Source organism: Notechis scutatus, chromosome 1, assembly GCF_049901735.1.
Source record: "Notechis scutatus isolate UNSWTSFEM ecotype Mainland chromosome 1, rNotScu1.2, whole genome shotgun sequence".
NCBI classification, from domain to species: Eukaryota; Metazoa; Chordata; class Lepidosauria; order Squamata; family Elapidae; genus Notechis; species Notechis scutatus.
The window spans coordinates 89,284,165-89,306,203 of NC_142009.1; the positions used below are offsets into that span (position 1 = coordinate 89,284,165).

Below are 22,039 nucleotides of genomic sequence, written 5' to 3' on the forward strand. Positions count from 1 at the left end.
TTAAAAGCCAAAACATAGATATCATACAAAATTAAATTAAACTTACTAAAATTATGATTGATATTATGGCATATATATCACTCAAAGTTTAACTGCTAACTGCCAATATGCATGATTAGGGACATTGGGCTTTCTCTTTTCCCCTGCCAGTTTGCAGCCCATGTCATATGTGCCCACATTGGAGATGGGCCCAAAACTACATAATTTGTAAAAAAAAAAAAGATTTGGATTTGTTTCTCCATGAACTCAGAATGGGGTGGGGGGGAGATAGGAAAACATAGCAAAGCTTATCAGACTACTACAAATTCACAGATAACATAATAAGTTGGGTTATTTGGTGCATTTTATGGTCACTAACTTAGAGGGCTATATTGTGTATTGGCAGCTTAATGCTTATTGGTATCAAATTTTGCAGCTCTATCTTTCATAAATAGTTTGTGCCATGCTTCTCACGAAGGGTATTTTTAGCTTCTTTAGTTATTATCATAAAAATATACAACAATTCTCTTCTTGGGTTGATATTTTAAAGAATATCTCATGAGGGTATGCAGGGAATTTGGCGAGTCATGAATTTTAAAAACAATGTAGCTATTATTTGTTAATGAGAATTCAGTAATTTATTTGCTTTCTGTTTCATCTAAGTATTATATATGATTTGTGTTACTCTTACTCTTCACTTTAAATAGGTCTTACCGATTGTCCTTAGAGAAAGTGGGTTACAATTTAATTTGGTTCTCTTCTGATAGGGTGAATATGTATCACTTAAAATTGGAGAATGTTAATCCCACTGAATCCGTGTGTCCCATTTATATCCTAAATACTTAGATTCTATGGTATTTCATTATTATGTAGATTTTCAGAGTTTCTTTTTCCAGTACATGGGTGGTAGTATTTCTCTTTTATAACCTTTCTTTTTTTGCTATTTTTTCTTAGCATACAATTCCCATGCGTTGTTCAATTAGTTTGTGACAAGATTGTCAGGAAAAACTTCTTTTCAGTTCTTCCTTATGTTATCAGTAATAGTTCTTTTTCTATAGCTTTTAGTATTTCCAAGCGTTAGGATTGTCTCCAAGCTTAGCTTCATTAGTTGTCCTTCAAGTAAGCAGCCTCCTTATTTGACGCTGGTGATTATAATTTCACTTTTTTCTAGTTCAACATTTTATTATATACTCTTCATGTTAATTTGAGCCATTTACTTGCTCAATATTGCTTCTTGATGTGCATACAGATTCCTATTTAGGCAGATAAAATGGCTTGATATATCCATATTTTAAATGCACAGTTTGTTATGGTCTACACAGTCAAGAGGTTAGATTATCAATAAAGGATAAATAGACATCTTTCTAAAGCTCTCTTGCTTTCTCCTTTCCCTAAGATGCTAGCAATGTGATCTCAATTGCCCCTGCTTCTGAAACCCACTTGTGGGTCTTGCAGTTGTTCCATATACTGTTGAAATCTGGATTACAAAATCTTAAGCATGGATTAAATTCCTGAAGAATTTGTCACTATTGCATTAGTCTGTGGCATTTATCTTAGATGTTTTTGATAACGGTTAAAGAACTAGGTTAGAAGTAGAGCTTCAGCTAAACCCATTCTTAGAGTAGTCAAATCTGACTATAGTGACAGATGGCAGAGTTATATTCCATCTTTCACTAAACTACCCACTAAACTACCACAGAGATGCAACTCATCTCAAGAGGCTACCAGTGCTGTTCTAAAGCTTGAGGCCAAAATACTTCAAAATTCATGTTTTCTGATATGAAATTGCCTGACTTTTAAGATTATTGGGAGATTCTCCTCTCTGGTTTTATGTATCAGAGGAGGGTACTTCACTGGGAATCATAAGAAAAGATCATATTAGTGACCCTTCAACATTCTGGAATTCTCTGCCAAACAAACACTGACCATTTTAGAGCTCTGTTATATTTGTTTTTGGTAGAAAAAAATTATTGAGAGAGGCTTTGGGCCTCTCATTTGCTTGGATCTGATGGGTACAGTTGTTTCTTTCTTCTATATGTGTTTTTGAGTTTTTTACCATTTTAATTATATCCTTTATATTCAAAATAAGTAGACTTATGCAATTTTTAATGGAAGCATGAAATTTAGGATGGGTGACTCAGTGGCTTAGCTCTCCATGCCCCAGCTCCTACCAACCTAGCAGTTTGAAAGCATATGAATGCAAGTAGATAAATAGGTACCACTTTGTAGCAAGGTAACAACACTCTTTGATGTCATGCTAGCCACATGACCTCAAAAATGTCTTTGGATACCACTGGCTCAATAGCCTTGAAACAGATATGTACCTCCCCTTATAATCAGCAACGACTAGCGGAATAAAATCTGCAGGGGTCATTTCCTTTTTTTATTATTATTATTTATAAGGTGTTTTGAGGACATTGTGTTAAACAGTATGTAATATAGCTGTATTACAGAGGTCTAATTGCATAGATTATAGCTAATCTGTATTATGCAGAATTGCTGATGTTTATCAGTATTTGGTTGTCAGTATTTTGAGTGGCATGGGTGATATTGTCAAAAATTGTTTTATTGATCGGCATCAATCTTATCTCTTTGCTTTACATTTTAAAAACAATTTAAATTATACAAGAGAGTTGTATTGGCCAGGTAGAGCAGTTCACATGCCACAGTGCATTATATTTTGGAGTGCCAGCTTGAAAGCTTTGTCTCTCTATATACTTTACTCTCTGTGTAAATGTGGATGGAGCAATAGCCATCCAGCTGTCTTTGCAAATCAAGCCTGGCTAGTTAGGGCATGAAGCCCAGCTGGTGGCATCTAAATTGCTGTATTTGCTGAAGTTTGCAAGTTAAGAGGATGTGCACTTTCTAATTTAGCCTTTGGCCAGAATAAAAGATCTGACTTTATGAGCAGCAGCATATAAATGATGCTCGGCATTTTCAGAATGGGTTTATTTATAGCTTATTTATAAAGATTTTTCCCTAATACATTTTAGTCCAGCTAATATTCTATGTAAATATAAATATATCAATAAAGGTTATAAATGAATCTGTAGGCAAATCTATTTATATTGGTTAATCCATACTGAGCTTGGGGGTAAGCAAAGATTTATGATCTATTTGCAGTAATATCTGCAAAAGCAAACAATGAAATGTAAATATCAATCTGTGTATTATACTGTTTAACATAAGAATATTTTCTTTGTGTCATAGAGAGGCTTATCTTTTAAAAAGTCTTTCAGTAGTAGTATATATTATCCTCAGAATAATTTTCCCAAAATAGATATTCAAAGAATGCTAACACTGATTATTAGCACTGATCCAACATTTCATTTGGAGATGGCATGAAAGCCATCTGAGTGACCTTGGGCCAGTCACACACTCTCAGGCCAACTCACTCCACAGAGGTGTTGTTGTGAGCAAAATAGAAAGAGGAAGGTGTATTGGATATGTTTGCCACCTTGAATTATTTGTAAAAATAAATATGAGATACCAACAAACAAATAAATAAATATCCATAGTTAGGCAGCTGAGAATATGACCCTAGCATTTCCAAACTATTTACATTATTTTGAATACAATACTTTATTTTTTTTATTCCCAAAGTACTGTAGTTATAGATATATATTGCAAACTCTAACTTTCTTAGATCACATTATTCTCCACTGAGCCGAAGAGAGAATCCAGGATGGGTAGTCTCTAGTCTCCTAGCTCTGCAGACCGAGTTGAAAAACTGAGGACACACCCACTGGTAACGGTCCCCAGTTCTTCACTCGGTCTCAGCGTGTTCAGACCACCCTTTAAGGGCTCTGAATAGTTAGGATTGTAGAAGAATATTCACCCCCTGGTTTAAGCTTTTTTTTTTCACAGAGAGGCTTAGATCAGGTTTGACAGCTAGCCGGCTTGCCGGTTTAGCACTTTCATTTTTCCGCGCCTTTTTTTCCGGTTCACATTTTTTTGCTTGTTATTTTAATTTTTGACTTTACTTGCTGGTGGACTGGTTTTTGTTTTGTTTTCTGTCAAAACTTGAGTGGAGGTGACCCTGAGAGCCCGTGTGGCCCGGGCTGGGGTGGGAATCGGCATCTTATTTAAATCGCCTCCTCCCGATCCACTTTCCCGTGCCTGGGACAAGCCGCAGCTGCTGCTAAGCACTTCTGTCCCTTTTCGGCAGCAGCGGCCATTTATTTCGTTCGGGGACAATCTTGCAGTTTGTCTCCAGGATTGTCCCTTGGGGGGGGGATCTGGCCATCGGGATTAAATTCTGACCCCCCATCCAGTCCCCAGAGCACCGTGGCAGCTGCGAGATGCTTGAGTCTGCCTGATAATTGCGGTGCAGCCAGCACCAGGCTCGCAAGCCTCTGACCTGTCAGGGCTTGCTGCAATTCAAAGAGGCAGCCGGTTTTCTTCCCCCCAACTTTTTTTCCTTGACTCGGCTTTTGAATTGCAGAGCTGGGCTGAGCTCACCACTTTGGGTTGCACTAGCTTCCTGAAGTGGTGGACAGCTACTGTGGCTGTAGCTGACAGCTTAGGCTGAATATTTTTTATTTTATTTTATTTTATTTTTACTTCTTTCTCTCTTTCTCTACCCCTATCAAGTGACAGTTATTTTTGGCGGGCTCAAAGATGGCCACTAAGGGAGCTGATCAAGAATTGTCAGTTCCTCAGCAGGGTAGAGAGAAGGCTGTAAAGGGATCCCCCAAGCCCAGGTCTGCTGGTCTGGAGGCAGCAGCTAGGATTAGTGCCAGGGCTCTAGCCCCTAAGAGATCCTCCAGGGCTGAGGATAGACAGGCCAGGCGTAGACAAAAAACCATAGACCAACAGTTTGACAGGGCAGTGAGAGATTCCAGGATGGCTGAATTGAGCCACCCCTCAAACTTTGCTTCCTCAAGATGACAGGCAACTGGTAGATAGGCAGTATATGACAGCCTGGTCTCCTGGGGGCTCAAGTACCCATGATTTGCAGGGTAACCTCCAAATCAGGGCTGAGACCTTTCACAATTTTTCTGAGCCGCCTCAGGGGATCTTGATGGCGCCACCTGCAGACCAAGACTCCAGTGGAGCCAGACCTGTGCCTGCAGCCACCTTTACACCTACAGCAGCTGGCTTACGACCGGAGGAGACCCAGATGCAAGAAATGCCATCCTTCATGAGAGCCTGGATCTCCCAGACAATAAGACAGGAATTGCAGGCAGAGATCAACCAGCTGCGCTAGCTCTCTTATTTGGAACCTAACAGAGGAGTCCTGCAGGGGCAGGGGCAGGCTTCTGCTGAACAGCCGGTCCACTTCAGAGAGTGCTCGGCCTCCCCTTCAGAAAGCAGCCAAATTTATGGCTCCAAAAGGGACCTCCTTCCAGAAAGGGATTTTTCGGATGTGGAGTCGGAGGTAGCAGGTCCCCCCTCTTTTAAAGGCCTTTTTTAGCCGGCTCTTTTCAAGACTCTGCTAGTTAAGGCCAAGAGTACGGCTCATCTCAAAAAGGACATGGTCACTCAGGACCTTCCCACTGAGGGAGAGGATCAGGAGGATTTCCTGTTCACTGAGAAAGCATCTGTGGTGGACGCTGTACCTATGCCCCAGATGTTTCTGAACCTGATCAAAAAGCAGTGGGAGTCCCCTGGAATGTACACTTGCCCCAGTGGGTCTGAGTCTACCTTATTTAATGTGGACAAAGACCTTTTGGACATTATGGAAGTGCCAAAGGTAGATGGCCCAGTGGTAGCCCTAGCTTCCTCATCTGTCATCCCACCTGATGTGGAGGATGTTCTAAAGATAGAGGACCGGAAGGAGGAGATGGCTCTCCGGAGAGCTCATCAAGATGACTCCTGGGCTATCAGAGCATCGACAACCGCATCTTTTTTTACTTGGGCCTCTTTGCGGTGGCTGAGGCAGCCACAGGATAGAATCCCACCTGAGGATCTCAGGGTGCATCAGGACCTGAATAAGATTATAGCTGCGGCTCAATTGACTGCTGATGCCACCCTCACGTCAGCCATATTTTCTTCCAGAGCCATGGCCTCTTCCATAACAGCACGCAGGCTTCTCTGGCTAAGAAATTGGCAGATGGACGTCAGAACCAAATAGAAGCTGGCGTTGGCTCCCTTTAAGGGAGAGAGGCTTTTGGGGGAAGCCCTGGATCCCTTTTTGATGGAAACCAGGGACAAGCGAAAGATCCTGCCCTCCCAGGGGAGTCACTTTGATTACAGGTCTCATCCCTACTACAGGAAGCCCTCCTTTAAACGGGGAAGCTGGGGCAGGCTTTCCCCGACAAAGTAGGCCCTTTTTCCAGAGATCCTCCTCTCAGGCCGATAGACAGCCTTTGCTGCCAGAGGGCGTCAGAGGCAAGAGGGCAGAAGGTCCTTTAGGGGTTCCAACAGACCTTTCAGGTGCAACAAGTGACGCCCGAGCCTCATCCCCCATAGGGGGCCGTCTGGGACTGTTCTGGCAGAGGTGGGAACAGACCACAACGGATGTTTGGATCCTGTCAACCTTACGGTCGGGTCTCTCTCTAGAGTTTCTCTCCTCCCCCCCAAGAGCCTTTGTGTGCTGCCCTGTCTCCAGGGACCCCTCAAAGAGGGATCTCATGGAATCAGCGATCCACCATTTGCTGGACATTTGGGCCATCCAGCCGGTTCCGGTGGACCAGGAGAGACAGGGTTTCTATTCAATGTTGTTTGTGATTCCAAAGGCCTCGGGGGGTGGGGGGGGGGGAGCAATCCTCAACCTGAAAGGGCTCAACAGACATCTAATCTACCGAAGGTTCAAAATGCACTCGCTCCACTCCATTCTAGAGGGACTGCGGGAGGGAGATTTTTTGGCTTCGGTAGACTTGACCGCAGCCTACCTCCATGTGCCCATACACCCCAACCACCGTCAGTTCCTGAGGTTTTGCTATGGTGGCCGCCAGTTTCAATACAGGGTTTTTCCGTTCAACCTGTCATCAGCCCCTTGGACTTTTACCAAGCTCTTGGCAGCAGTAGCGGCACACCTCAGAACCTTACCAATAAGGATCCAATGCTATTTGGATGACATCCTGGTAGCATCCTCTTCCAGACCCCAGGCGGAGGAGGATCTGATGTCGACAATCAGGATTCTTCGAGAGCATGGGTTCTCGATAAACCTGGACAAATGCCACCTAGTACCATCGACTCAGATCTTGCATTTGGGGGCCATTATAGACACCTTGGCCGGACAGGTTTTTCTCTCAGAGGAGCGTCGAGACAGTATCAGGGAAGTCACGTCGCTGATCCTGTCTTCCAGAGAGGCACCTATCATCTTGCTGTCTCAACTTCTCAGCAAGATGATATTGTGCATCGGGATTGTCCCATGGGCCTGCTTCCACGCCTGAACCCTTCCTGCTCCCTTACCAGAGGGCGAGCAGGGGCGACTCTCCAAGGAGGGTTCGCGTCCCCTTGCCAGTTCTTCGTTCCCTCCATTGGTGGCAGTCCCAAGCCATGGATCAGGGATGCTGGTACAGGGAACCCCAGAGGATTACCATCACCACCGACACCGCCAGTCTCTATGGTTGGGGCGCCCACTTGGGAGCCCAGGTCACCCAGGGGAGGTGGTCATGAGAGGAGCTCGCCCACAACATAAGTTGGGTAGAGCTCAGGGCTGCCCGCTTAGCGCTCAAGGATCTAAGGCAAGAGGTGGTGGGGAGACATGTGCTTCTCCTCACGGACGATGTGGCTACCAAGGCCCACATAAACCGGCAGGGGGGCACACGCTCCAGATCTCTAATGCAGGAAGCAACCAATTGTGCAGTTGGGCGGAAAGAAACCTGTTGTCCCTACGAGCAAAACATATCTTGGGAGTATCCAATATGCAGGCAGACTGGTTGAGCAGGGCCACAGTTGACCAGTCAGAATGGCGACTGCATTCCAGTCTATTCCAGGAGATGATGGAATGCTTCGGCCACTCGATTCTGGATCTCTTTGCATCACCAAAGAACGCACCTCCCGAGGTTCTTTGCTCGATTCCCTGCCTGAGGAGTAGAAGGGGTCAACGCTCTCCGGTGCAGGTGGCCCCAGGGACTATTGTATGCCTTCCCCCCCTCCCCCTGATTCCTGGGGCAATCAGGAAAGTACTGATAGAAAGGAAGGAAGTTCTGTTGGTAGCCCCTTACTGGCCCAGGCATCCTTGGTTCACCGACCTGATGGGCCTGTCAGTCGCCAGACCCTGGAGAATTCCCCTGCACAAGATCTCCCTCAGCCAGGGCCCGATCGAGCACCCAGATCCAGCCTGGTTTCGGTTGACCGTCTGGCGCTTGAGCGGGGGATCCTGAAACGGGAGAAGTTTTCCACAAAGGTCATTCAGACCATCCAGGTGGCCAAAAGACCTTCCACGACCAGGATATATAATGCAACGTGGAAGATTTTCTGCAGTTGGTGCACTTGTCACCAATTGGAACCCACTGGGGTTTCTGTTGCAAAGGTATTAGAGTTCCTGCAGGACGGGTTGGATAAAGGTCTCGCCCCCAATACCTTGAAGAGACAGGTGGCTGCCTTGGCCTCGATGATTTTGGTCAAGGGCTCTACTTCTCTGGCCCAACACCCTAGGGTGAAAGCCTTCCTTAGGGGAGTCACGAATCTGAGGCCACCGGGATCCAGCGCTACCCCACCTGGGATTTGCCTAAGGTCCTGCAGGCATTAACTTCTCTCCCATTTGAACCCTTATGTGAAGTCTGCCTTCGCCTTCTCACATGCAAGGTGTCATTCCTGGTGGCCATTACCTCGGCCAGGTGTATTTCAGAGTTGGCGGCCTTATCCATCAGGAAGGATCTGTGCATATTCCATGCAGACAGGGTGGTTCTGCAGTTGGAGCCTACCTTCCTGCCCAAGGTGAACTCCTTATTCCATCGTTCACAGGAGTTGATTTTGCCTAATTTCTGTCCTGAGCCTATCCATGAACTAGAGAAAAAATGGCACACCTTGGACGTTAGGAGGGCCCTCCATATTTACATTAAAAGAACTTCTTCTTTTAGGAGGACGGAAGCCTTGTTTGTTTCCTTTCAGCTGTCAACTTTAGGTCGCAGGGTGACACCTTCCACAGTAGGTCGCTGGCTCAGAGCCTGCATTGCAAGGGCCTATGAGTTACAGAGCCTTCCTGTGCCCAGGAGAATCACAGCGCACTCAAGCAGAAGTGCAGTGACCACCACAGCCTGAGCAACGCAGGCATCGATTCTGGACATTTGTAGAGCTGCGACCTGGTCATTGGTGACCCCATTCATAAGACATTACAAAATTGACTCCTTTGCCTCAACGGAAGACGAGTCCTGCAGGGTGTGCATGTAGAGGTGGGGACCTCCGACCAATCCAGCTCCCACCCATAGGACAGCCATCAGCCAGCTTTGGTATGTCCCATCCTGGATTCTCCCTTCGGCTCAGTGGAGAAGGGGCGTTGGTCCTACCTGAACGCTTCTTCTCGGGGAGCCGAAGGGAGAATCCAGTCCCACCCTGTATTCTGTCTGGTCGGAATGGGGAGGAAATGTCCCTATTTTTCGCAGTATCAATGAACTATCTGTTTGAAGACAAGGAACAGCTGAATTCACTTCAACGTCGTTCAGCACTGGGGACCGTTACCAGGGGGGGTGTCCTCAGTTTTTCAACTCAGTCTGCAGAGCTAGGAGACAAGAGACTACCCATCCTGGATTCTCCTTCGGCTCCCCGAGAAGAAGCATTCAGGTAGAACCAACGCCCCTTTTACATTGACTTGGAATCACTATCAATATTTCTGCATGCCTCACCATATTTTTACTTCACAATCATTCTCCTAGAAATGTAAGAATAGAATATTGTTGGTCTGGGGTCCTTTTAGTTTCCTTTTAAATCATGAATCTGTCTATGTAAATAAATTGAATGGAATTCAAAGTGAAAGCATTCTCAGCTAGTCAAGTGATCTTTTTAGCTTCCCGAGAGAATACCCCTTCTCTGATTTTGATCTTTCATCTATTTAAATAAAAACAAGTCTGTGAAAAAGAAAAACTGATTGGGATTTCAGAAGACAAATGAGCTCAGTCACTTTTCTTCATCTACTGTAATAGTGGTATTGGCCAAATCAGGATCAGATATATTGTTCACTCTTTTCAAATAAAAAACCCCTTTGTTCATTCTAGCAGAAATTGATGGCAGCCATCAATACCAGCTGACATATTGACAGAACATCTTAGAATATTATTCTAGAGCCCCTAGTTTATTCAAATAATCCTAAACTTTAATTTATTAAATAAAAATTAGAATATGAAATGGATACCAAGAAATACTGAGTTTTTGTCAGATAATTGGCATTGCCGACTGCTTGTTCTATTGTAAAATTCCTGGATTGGAAGGAGTCATGTTTGAGCGTTTGGAGTTTATCCCATTGTCCAGTGTTGTTTGTTGAATCAATTGCTAATGACAGATAAACAAAACAGCAAATATGTACTTGTCTCTGAACTAATTTCTGCATTAGATGCTGCAGAATAATGGCTTGATTTTTCACACTTCAGCTCTTTCAAACAGCAGCACTTTGTTTTAGTTCAGATTTAATGGCACTTTGAAAAAAATTAATTGGTATAAAGTAATCAAGCTGCACTTATCATGTCAGAGATTAATTCATTGTATACTTGATCTCTTCAAAAGAAAAATATTGAGTCCAATGCACTTTTACATATTAAGCCTTTATAAATTATATTTTTTTACAGTTGTAAAACGTTAACATACCATTTACCTTATTTAAACTCCTTTACGTATTTATTACTTTTGTGTATTTTTCTTTAATAAAGGTCCACTTTGCGTGCATTCCTTCTAATACTTTTCTAGGTATACCTTCCTTAATGTACACAATTTTATATATGTTATTAATCTGTATAAATAGCACTACAAATTTGGACAAATATAAATATCTAAATATTAAGTGTATGCAAAACTTTTTTTTATATTTGATCAGGAATCCTGAATTAGTGTTAGACCTGACTCAATCCTTCCTACACATTCTTGTCATGAAAGATTTTTTTTATCACCATATAATTGTAAATTTGCAGTGTAGCAGCATACATTTTGGAATTCAATATATATATTCAAAAATATATAATGTTTCTATTTTAAGAGCAAGGGAGTATAGATTTTTGCCAGTTGGCAGTCATGCAAGCTTATGGAGAAGATTGATATGTACCATAATGTAATATAATGTAGATATACACAATAAATTATTAGGTTTATATATTGTAAAGGTATTGGTAATTTGCATCATAAATGAAATCTGCTGAAGGAATTATACTTTTTATATAAATTTTCCTTTTAAAATCCACATAGGAATTCAACAATAAAGCTTGTGACCTCATTGTTACTGTATTTACTGATAACTTTTCAAATATTATGTTCCCTCAAATAGGGGCAGAAGATTATAAAGAGCCATTTTGAACTGGATTTATGAACCAAATAGTTTTACTTAGGACCATTATTCATCTGCATCTCAGATACCAACAGAGGTAAGAAAGTTACATTGTCCACCTAATACTTTTTCTTTTTAATCTATCTACAGAGCAAAGTTTTCCTTTAAATAGGGTTTCTGATTATGAATTTCTTTCATGCCTTTACTCGTGTTCAAAAACAAAACTGGTTATATCTGTACGTACAGTAATTATTACTGTTAATGAACATATTCAGGAAACAAACTTTCATCATTTTCAGTTGCAGCAGAAACTTATTAAAAACAAGCTTGGTACATTAAATTTTGAACATTATTAATTTTTTCTTTTGGTGTTCAGTGCTTATGTGTAGACTTGTACAATTTTGGAAATTCTGAAGGAATAGAAAAAGCCTTCCTTGCCCTCTCCACCCCAGACTTTTACTTATGAGGTGGAGATGAAAAACTTGCACTATGAAGCAAGAAACAGTTCACTGTGACTATAAGACTTGGGAAAAATGTGGTTTCTTTAAATGGCTAGATAAAGTCACATAGAGTATGCCAGAATCACAAGATGATGATTCAGATTGTGTCTTTCTGAAAATAATGAAACCTAAACAAATTTGTAAGTTCCACAAATTGAGCATTATGAAAATTGAAGTCAGTTTAAGGTTAGAATGAGGTGTTCTTTATAACCTTTTCCAGTATAGAAATAAAAATTGTGAGAGCTTATGGCTCATAAAACATTAATAGAGTGGGAAACCCGGATTTTCTGTGAAACAGGCTAAAGCAGGGGTGTCAAATTCGATTTCATTGAGGACCTCATCAGGGTTGTGTTTGACCTCGGGAGGGCCGGGAGGGGCATGGCCAGCATGACATCACTTGTGTTGGGGGGCGCCTATGGTGGTCCAAGCGCTCTGTCAGTGAAAACAGGTTCCCGAGCTCAGTTTTTGGCTGCAACGGCCTCCTGCAATCCTCTGCCAGTGAAAACAGAGCTCAGGAAGCTGCGCGTGGCCCTCGCAAGCTCCATTTTTGCTGGCAGAGGCATCCTGGGCAGGTCTTTTGCTATTTCTATTGTGGCCCTACAGGCCATATCTAAGTACCCTGTGGGCCAGATCCCACCCCCAGGCATTGAGTTTGACACTCCTGGGCTAAAGCACCTTTACTGCTGTCATTCTGCTTAAATGACTAATTTCTTTCTGCTTATAAATCATCTTCCTTTTGGTTTGGTTATAAGTAGTAAAGTAGCATGTGATACCCAGAATATATGCCAACCTTGAAGAGAGAAGTGTTACCCGTTTAAGATCAAAGATTGAATATTGTCAAATCTGAGGGTTCAGACACTTTTGTAAGGTTGAATTGGAGATGGTTCTTCTTCAATTAAACCAGCCTAGCTTGCAGGCACTGGGTTTAGTTCTGAATTTGGCAGAATATAATGTCACAGTTGTGCAGGTTATCTTATCACAAATTAAATACCAAAAGTAGGACTGCGTTTTTAAAAATGTAATGGTATACTTTGCATTATCAGGAAACATTATTTTTTATATTAAAAAATGAAGATGTGTTCTTGATGAGAATATCTTCAGAACTATTTGTAATTTTATTTAGCACAGCTAAATAAAACCTATGAGATCTTATTTTTCTCTTTCTACTGTATGTTGCTCATTGCCTCTAGATTTCACAAGAACACACTGTATTCAACATCTGTTAGAGTGACAGAAACATGCCGCTATGATTTGAAAAGTCTGGGCTTGCATTCACACATGTATGTATCTCCCCCATTACACGCAGAAAGGATCTATACACATTCCCTTTTTTTCTGTGAATTGCTTCCTCGTAGATGAGAATTTATTTTTTAAAAATGTTTTGTTTTTAAATTTGGAATCTTTATTTTAATGTCTGGCATTAGATTTCAGCCTGAAGTAAGTAGCATGAACAAGTGTCCGATAGTTTTCTGTAAAGCCTAAAATTTGTGTGATTGCTTATTTCTGCCTGGCCTCAGATGGCTAATAAAAATAATGTTTCAGGTTCACCCATCCCCAACAGTGTTCAGAATTTCTTCAAGTATTTGGGGTGGGGGGTGGGGGAAGAGTGAGCACACACTGAAGGGGAAGAATGGAAAACACATTAACATCCTATCTAGGCATTACATTTTATAACCATCCTGCCCTGGATTGCTGTAGTGATTGTCTGAAAAAGATAACAGAGCCAATGTTACCCTTCCCAGTTTTTCTGAGAGAGCACAGTGTTCTTAGGGAATGCATATTTAAATTCATGCAGTAACAGCGAGTGAGTACTATTTGAAAAAAATGTAAACAAACAAACACACAAGGCTATTATTTTGAGGAATGTAATCCAGTCATGTTTAAACTTCCTGAAATGGCACAGGCCGAAAAATCAATCGAGTTAATGATAATGTGCAAGATTAGGGACAAATTCAAGGCGGGCTGGGCTGGGCTGGCAGAGCCATTGTAGCAGAATAACATATGAAAGTGGTTTGAATAACATATTTCAGCTTTCATTAGTGTTTTGAGTTGTGGTCTTTCTGTAAATTGAACCTCATAGAGATGGATCTATTATATCTTTAGAAAACCCTGAATGATAATGAGTGGTCCACTAATGGCATGTATTATAACCTATCCAAGAGGCAAGCATATGCATGCATTTGATAGGGCTAATTTAGGTTCTTGAAGTAGCGCTGATATAATGGATACTGCTGTGCTTTGGAAAACAAAGGTTTAATTTCCATGAGGCAGTTACAGTTATACAATCTTTTTCAGTAACAAAAAATGAGTATGTTCAAAAAGCTTAGCCTTGGTGTCTGACACAGGCACTGCTGATAAAAGAGAAGCAGAAACTATAGCCAAACCAATATTGCCTTGGGCCCGAAAGTTAGATACTAATGGAGTAACTAAGTGGGGTATTTTTTTTTTGTGCCCATCATCACAAGTGGATGATAGATTGTCATGCCCATCAAAAATCAAAGGCACAGTTTTATAGATTTGGCTGAACTTTAGCTTGATGATGCATTTTCGTACTGCAGGATAACACATCTTCTTGTGTGATTTATTTATTAATATCTAGTGACTACAATGTATGAAAGAACATAAGAAATGGCCTTTTCCTAAGTCAGACTTTTTTCTAATTAGTTTGATGGTCACCTGAGTTTTAGAGAGAAGTTTTTTGCCACCTTATGTGGAGACTCAAGGAGTTAAACTGAAATCTTTGGCATGCAGCAGAGTTGCTTTACTGATGAATTGCAGTTATTAATTTATTTTTCCTTTTACTTTATTTACATTTTTTTTCAGTTCGTGTGGAGAAAAAAAATCACTTATTGAAAACGAATACGTGCTTTTTTTCTCTGTACAAACTGAGAATATGTAAATAAATGGAAATATGATGGAAATAGCATATTGCATTTAAAATGGGGTATCATGTGTATACCAGTGGCTGCTAGGCCACTCGGTGGAAGCTAAGAAATGGAATTGTTCACAACCACTCTTACTTTTTGAAAACTTTCAGTATTGTGTAGTCTGATAGGCTGCGGAACTCTGATACAAAATATTCTGGATGTATAACGATTCTCTGATTATTTTGCCTTGCTTTTTTGGGTTAAAATATTTTAAATAAAGATTAGCTCTGTCTGATCTGTCCATGTGCTTTTGTTAACAGCATAAAACATGGGCAACAAAAATGAAATGCTTCTTTTCTGATGATATTTGATGCAATTATATTGTCACATATGGAATACATACAGTATGTGTAGGTAAATGCTTAGAATCTAGGTAATACAATATTACACTTTTATTTAAACTGGTTTGTACTTATTTTGAGAGTTTTCATGGTGGTATTTTTTCCAATTTATCTATGCATACCAAATATGAATTCGTAAAACATTTTTGTATTATTAGAACTGCTTGTAATAATGTCTGTGGAATTATTCTTAAAGTATGAAGTAGTCTTAAAAGTATGAAGTAGTCTTAAAAGTATGAAGAATTGCATCATGTGCATTTTTATCCAAGTCTTAAAATCTGCCTAAATAAATTTTATGAACAATGATTGGCTATGGCTGGATATACTTTAATCTTCAGAGGAAAATGTAAAGTACGTGCAAGTAGTATTCCTCTGAAGACAATTATACTGTGCTCTTTGATGTCCAGCTAAAACACAGATTGACAAGGACAGCTTGAAGAAGAATTATTTATTTATTAGAATACTTCATTCCCATGGTTTCTTTATACAAAATAAAGCATTAAAATGCATTACTCTGTGATGTCCAATATTGTATCAATATTTAGTGGTAACTAGATATGGGAAAGTAAAATAGAAAAATTGCTTGAATTTGGGATCATATATACCTGAAAATAGATATATTGATTTTAGTGGAATCTATTTCCATGTTTTAATATTTCATTTTCCAGAGTTGTTTCTGAAAGTAATTCTGTAATTCCAGTGGTATACATGAACTAAAAATCAAACTCTAAACAGGACCATTCAGTTCATTAATGTTTATGTAGAATTTTGAATTATAACAACAGTGCTATACTTTGGCATATATTAGAAAAAGAGCCAGTTAGCTTTTGTGTGTTGGTATGGTAGATTTTCTTAGTATTTCTGTGTTTAGTGTGATTAAAATAAAATACTTAAAAATTGTAGTAAAGACATTCAGTAAGGAGGTGTAAACCTCTCCGTTTTTCAGTGTCATATATGTATGGATAAAAATGAATTGCAAGCAAAATTATTTAATGCAAGGTAGTGTGCGATCTCTGAAACATGTCTAAATGACACATCAATTTAGGGTAATAATGAATGCGAATTTTTCCATTCATTTATATCAGTTTTTCATTATGTTTTTATTTATATTATATACATTATGTTTTTTTTTATTTATATTATATACATTTTTTTTTATTTATATTATATACATTATGTTTTTATTTATTTATATTTAGTTTTTTCATTATAGTTTTTCACATCTAAGACGTAAAAGCATGTCTTTCACATCTCTTACATATGTGTGTATGTATGTATGTATGAATGGTGGTTGAGCGATTAAGATGCTGGGCTTGTCAGCTGGAAAACCAGCAGCTTGGGCTCAGGTTTGATGCACCATGCAATGGGGTGAGTTCTTGTCTTTGCCCCAGCTTCTGCTAAGCTAGCAGTTCAAAAGCGTGCAAATGCAAGTAGCTAAATAGGTACCACATCGGTGGGAAGATAACAGGGCTCCATGTGTCATGTTGACCACATGAATTGCAGAAATGTCTTCTGAAAGCACTGACTCAATAGCTTTGAGCACCATCCCCTGTAGTCGGCAATGAATAGCAGAGTAAATTGCAGGGACTCCTTTATCTTACTTTTTTCTATCTATCTATCTATCTATCTATCTATCTATCTATCTATCTATCTATCTATCTATCTATCTATCTATCTATCTATCTATCTATCTATCTATCTATCCATCCATCCATCCATCCATCCATCCATCCATCCATCCATCCATACCTACCTACCTACCTATCTATCTATCTATCTATCTATCTATCTATCTATCTATCTATCTATCTATCTATCTAATTCTTTTAGAGACTTTCCTCTTTAAAGAGGATGACATGGATTATTTATCTGAAAACATTCTTACCAGAAGTAGTAATCCTTTGCATATATCTAAAAATCATGCAAACAGATTTTTCAAATATTGAGAGAAATGTAAGTACAGTAGGCAAAATGATGGTACTTCTTTTTCCACTATAATTTTCCCCTGTCAGTTCCCGAAAAGCATTTTGTAAAAAGGGAAAGAAGAAGAAAACCAACAAGCAGCCCCTCAATATGTATGCAGGTGATTGCATGTGGAAGAGAAAGTTGAAATGACAATATCTTGTCAATTTCAATCCTATATGTTTCTCTGAATGATTGAGAGGGAGATCCTTAATTCCACTTAGAGGACCAGTTAGATCTATGAAAGATCAGAAGTCAGAAAAGGATGAAATAAATGTTGAGAAACAACTTAGAGGCTGCTGAGGGAGATCCAGGAATATGGAGCTAACCCAGCATTGGCACTGAAATTTTACATGAAAATGCCTTCACAATTCCTTTCACAAAAAACAAAAACACATGAATCTTGGATATTGTGATTTCTTGCAAATGTGATTCTGGCCTCATCTTTATTTTTGAATAAAATTATTGGTAGTCTTTTCAGTTTCTCTTACTACCATTTTTAGTTCTATCTGCGTACTAAAGGATTTAGGTCTTTTCAGAAGATAATGTTCAGTGCATTGCTGTCTATGCTCAAGTATTTTCTAAGTAGAATAACCAAAATTTAGATTTTCCTTTCACTGTGGTTTGAACATTTATAGGAGATATTCAATTATTCCCATTTTTAATCCCTTTGCTTTGCTGCAGATTGCCTTGATAGCAATGCCTTCTACTACAGCTGATGCAATAATCTCTCCCTGCCTCTTCCATACAAACTTTGGAGACAGAATGGAGGACAGAAAGATGTTAGGACTTCCTGAAATGCCTATGGTATAACCATGGAGCAGCAGCCTTGCCAGATAGAACCAGTAGTACAGATAGGAGCCAAGAAGTGGGAGTCATCATGGTTAGAACAGATATCCTTTCTGTTGGGCAGCACTGGAGCTCTTTAAATGATATATTCACTTATATTTTTTGAATGCCTTCTGTTGTGTTACATTCATTCACTGCAATTACAATAGGAAGCTTGCTGTGTTATGCATATCCCTAGTAATAATGCTTCCTTTAGTCCATTGCTATTCGGAAGCTGAATATGTTCCAAGATGGCAAGGAATTTCTAGTCCATGTTAGCAACTTTCATCAGATGGTTATATGCTGTTTTGACTTGAATACTAGTGGAACAAGTATACATGGACTGATGAGGTACACTATTCCACTTGTTTTTGCCAGAATGCACACATATATTGCATTCTGTGGCTATTTGGCCGCATGATTTAGATAAAGAAAAGTGAGACAGAGAGTTATTTGGAAGATAAATAAGATGGCAGCTTTCTTTTTCCTGACCTATGTGCATTTATCCTTTACTGGTAAAACAGCAAATGCAATTTAATGGCAAATCATGACCTTTACCAAATTTGATCCAGAAAAAGGACAGCTAAGCAATGAAGAGGAAGCAGAATTACCTTAGAAATGTGCAGTTATATACTGTACAAGATCCTGGACATCTTGAAAACATGCACTATGTTTTCTGTCAATCTGGACTCTTGGGTCCTTTCAAAAGAAGATTCTGAATTAAGCAGTCTTGGATTTCTGAAATTAAAAATGCACTCATTGTGCCAGGAAGCAGTAGTGATAGGGGCACTCACTTGTTTCTACTTGCAGCTTTTACTAATTTTTTTGCAAAGTATGGACAAATTTGAGAATGTTGGTTCAGTAATGTTCCATGATTGACTAGTGGAAAATATGACGGTTTCACTGAGCAGTTATGAACAAGTGAGCTCTTTTATTTCTGCAGGGAGGTGGCATAGACAGGAAATTGTCAACGGCAACCTGTGAGCAGCTGTATGATGACTGTATGTAGGAGGAAAGAGTTCAAAGCTTTCCTGTCCTCATATTTTTGACAGCTATAACGTCTTTATTCTTATGATAGGCTGTAACATGGTATTATACAGAAATAGTGAACTACGACATGATGCAAGTCTTAAGCTGGTAGTTGTACTGAGACAGACTGCTAGAATACATGACATTCTTGATATTGTATCCTTCGACAATCAGCATTTAAGCTAAATGTCTTTGGAGATTCCCAATCATCCAGGTCATGGTTGTCCCAAAGGTGCTTTTTCAACTGGACTATTTAAGATAAACTAGAACCAGAGTCTCTCAGATTGAAGTCCATCCTCCTCTATAGAATTTCATCAGATGATTTTGGGCTAAGGTATTGTCAACCTGGTCTGTCTCACAGAGTTACTGTTGTGGCACAGAAGTTGGAGAGAGTGATGTGTGCATCATCTTGAGCACCTGAAGGAAAGGTGAGATATAAATTTAGCAATAATAATTAGATTAAAATTGTAAGGTTTATCAGCAACCACCATCAATTGATTACAGGTTTTCTTTTTGCAATATATCATCCTCTATTAAATTAATTTATGGTTGACAAATTCTGGCGGTACACTCCACCATCCCCCCCCTTTTTTTTTGTAAATTTTATTTGAGTTTTCACAAAAAGAAAAGAAACACAATTAAAACATCTTTTTTGAAAGCAGCATAATCCCGGGTTACATTTCTTTGTGCAGACACAATTTCAGGTTCATGCTCATTTTAATATTCTATTCCATATCTTATTACAATTTTGCATTTTCTACATAGCTTCTCCCCTCTTTTAATTTCCTCAATTTTATTGTATTTATTTCATCTCAATTCAAATCATTATATTTATATTTTTTGTCTGTCCTGTTTCAATTGTCTATCATCTTTTCTCATTAAAACAAAATTTCTCCTGTAGTTACTGATTGGAGTATGACGCCCCCCACTTATATTTTATAAAACATTGACTAATTAAAGTGTTCCCATTCCTTCCTAATTCAATTTTCTCATTTATTTTGTTTCATTTACTTTATTCACAAACATTTCACTAAGTTACACTAACCATTCTATCCCTCATTCTAATCATATGTTGTTTCCAATTTTCTAAAGTTATTTCTATTTCAAATATAACAACACAATCTCATGTACCTTTACAGAATCCCCCTTTCAGTTAAATTTTCACCCATTATCTCTAAATAGGTCCTGTTTCTTTATATCTTGCTCCGGACCTTTTTAACTTCTTTTCCTTTCCTTCTTCCCTCTCTTCTTCTCCCTTCCCTTTTTACCCCCTTGTCTCTCTACCTCTACTTCCCTCTTCTGTATTCCCTTTTTCTGTTGTTTTCCAGTATTATACTTATTGTTTGAATTATTTTTCTTTTCTTTGGTTGTTTTTTTAAATCTTAAATTCTCCATCTTCTTTCCCCCTTTTCCTTTTTCTTCCCCACATAGAGTTACTTGTTCATTAAAGATGGCTTCTTCTTTGTCCCAGTCTTCTTGTTTTGTAGTCTTTTCTTGTTGTTTCTCATAGTTCCAAATCTCCATTTCTAAAAATTGAAAAACGAAGCCAAAGGAACTCTTCCCTTCTTGTGCATCTTCTTTGTACTTTTTAAGTTCCATTTTCAATTCATCGAAAAGTGATGCCATTGTAAAAAATTGTAAACAACCACCCAACTGATTTTATTCATTCAACTATAATAGCCAAAAATCCAAAAGTCACCAAGTAGTCCAAATACACACAAACTGTTTCTTTTTGCTCTTTCTTTTTTTTCCACTTTCTCTTTCTGTGGTTACTATTTAGTTGCAAAGTTTCAGTTAAAATGTATCTTTTAGAAGTCTTATTGAAATTTTACTTTAGATTCTTTTAAAGTCCAGGCAGTCTCCTCCCTCTTCCAGATCCTGCCCTTATTCTTTTTCTCTCCCTTCCTGCTTATAGAAGAAAAAGTTTTTAATGTCCAGAAATCTTTATTGTCCCTTTGGCATTTAGTTATATTTTCAGTTTAATTGCCTATTGATGCCAAAGCAGATTTTTCCAATTTCTTATTCTTAATTGTCAGTATAAGGAAGGAGAGAGAAGAAGAAAAAAGCCAAACCTTTCCCTTTTCACTTTCTTTCACTGCTTCCAACTCTTCTTTGGGAGCAATGTTATTTCTTGTAAAATTTAAATTCCAGGGTACCTTAGTTATTGCTTTATCAACTTAGCCCGGTCAGCCAAAACTTTCACTTCTTATCTTCCTCCTGCACGTTCTTTTCCAGTTGAGTACTTATTTGAGGTGGCCATTTCTGACAGCCACTCCTACCGCCTTTGGGAAAGGGAGTTTGACCAGCTGAGGAGGAGAGATGCGGCTGTCCTCGACCCTGCTGGCAGTCTCCCCCTTCTTCACCACCTCTACGGGGTGGCTTAGCCCCGAAACCAGCCGGCTCGGGGCGCTCCAGCGGCGAGCCCAGGCAGAAACCGCGCACGATCGCGGATTCCTGTCTGTCGCCGAAGCCCTTCAAACTGGAAGACACTCCACCATCACTTTAATACACTGAAAAAGGACAATGTGTTAATTATTTCATGCAACATTTCATATGGTTGCTTCTCATGCCGTTCTCCTAACATGTCAGACAGAGCAGAGTAGAGTAGAGTAGAGTAGAGTAGAGTAGAGTAGAGTAGAGTAGAGTAGAGCTGGAAGGGACCTTGAAGGTCTTCTAGTCCAACTCCCTGCTCAAACAGGAGAACCTATACTATTTTAGATAATCTATACCACTGCCTCTGCAAAGTTTGAAGCATTCTTGTTTTATCACATTTTAAATTTTATTCCTGTTTCTGTTCTCATAATTACACTTTAGTTGCATAGATGCCTTTACCAGCTCGTAGAATTCTGCACCAGATCCTACAGTTTGGGAATATTTGCTAGCCAAATCAATGTATTACTGGCTCTGTTGCCATATATTTGAAAGTTAATAAACATAAAGATTTTATTTTTACTTTTCTAAATCCTTTTCTAAATACGTTTTAAATGGGTGGGGGGCATTTGCCTTTCTCCACCTCCCAGCTTCTCTCCTGATTTACCTTTTCTCATCTCCCCATAGAGCTGCAGCTTAGAATTTATTTGGAGGAACAGCAGTTGCTTGGCTAGGAAAAAA

The 22,039-nt window shown here is 39.5% G+C and overlaps 1 protein-coding gene across 9 annotated transcripts in view; it reads left to right on the top strand.

Annotated features, from left to right (window-relative positions):
* Positions 1-22,039, top strand: part of HIVEP2 (HIVEP zinc finger 2) — a 154,490-nt gene that overhangs the window by 90,928 nt on the left and 41,523 nt on the right. For 8 of the 9 annotated variants that reach the window (XM_026666192.2, XM_026666193.2, XM_087970625.1 and 5 more), the window contains one exon: positions 11,342-11,438. The exons of the other annotated variant lie outside the window; for it this stretch is intronic. The gene's annotated coding sequence lies outside the window, so the exon portion shown is untranslated. The remainder of the gene's footprint in view (positions 1-11,341; positions 11,439-22,039) is intronic. 9 annotated transcript variants of the gene reach the window in all.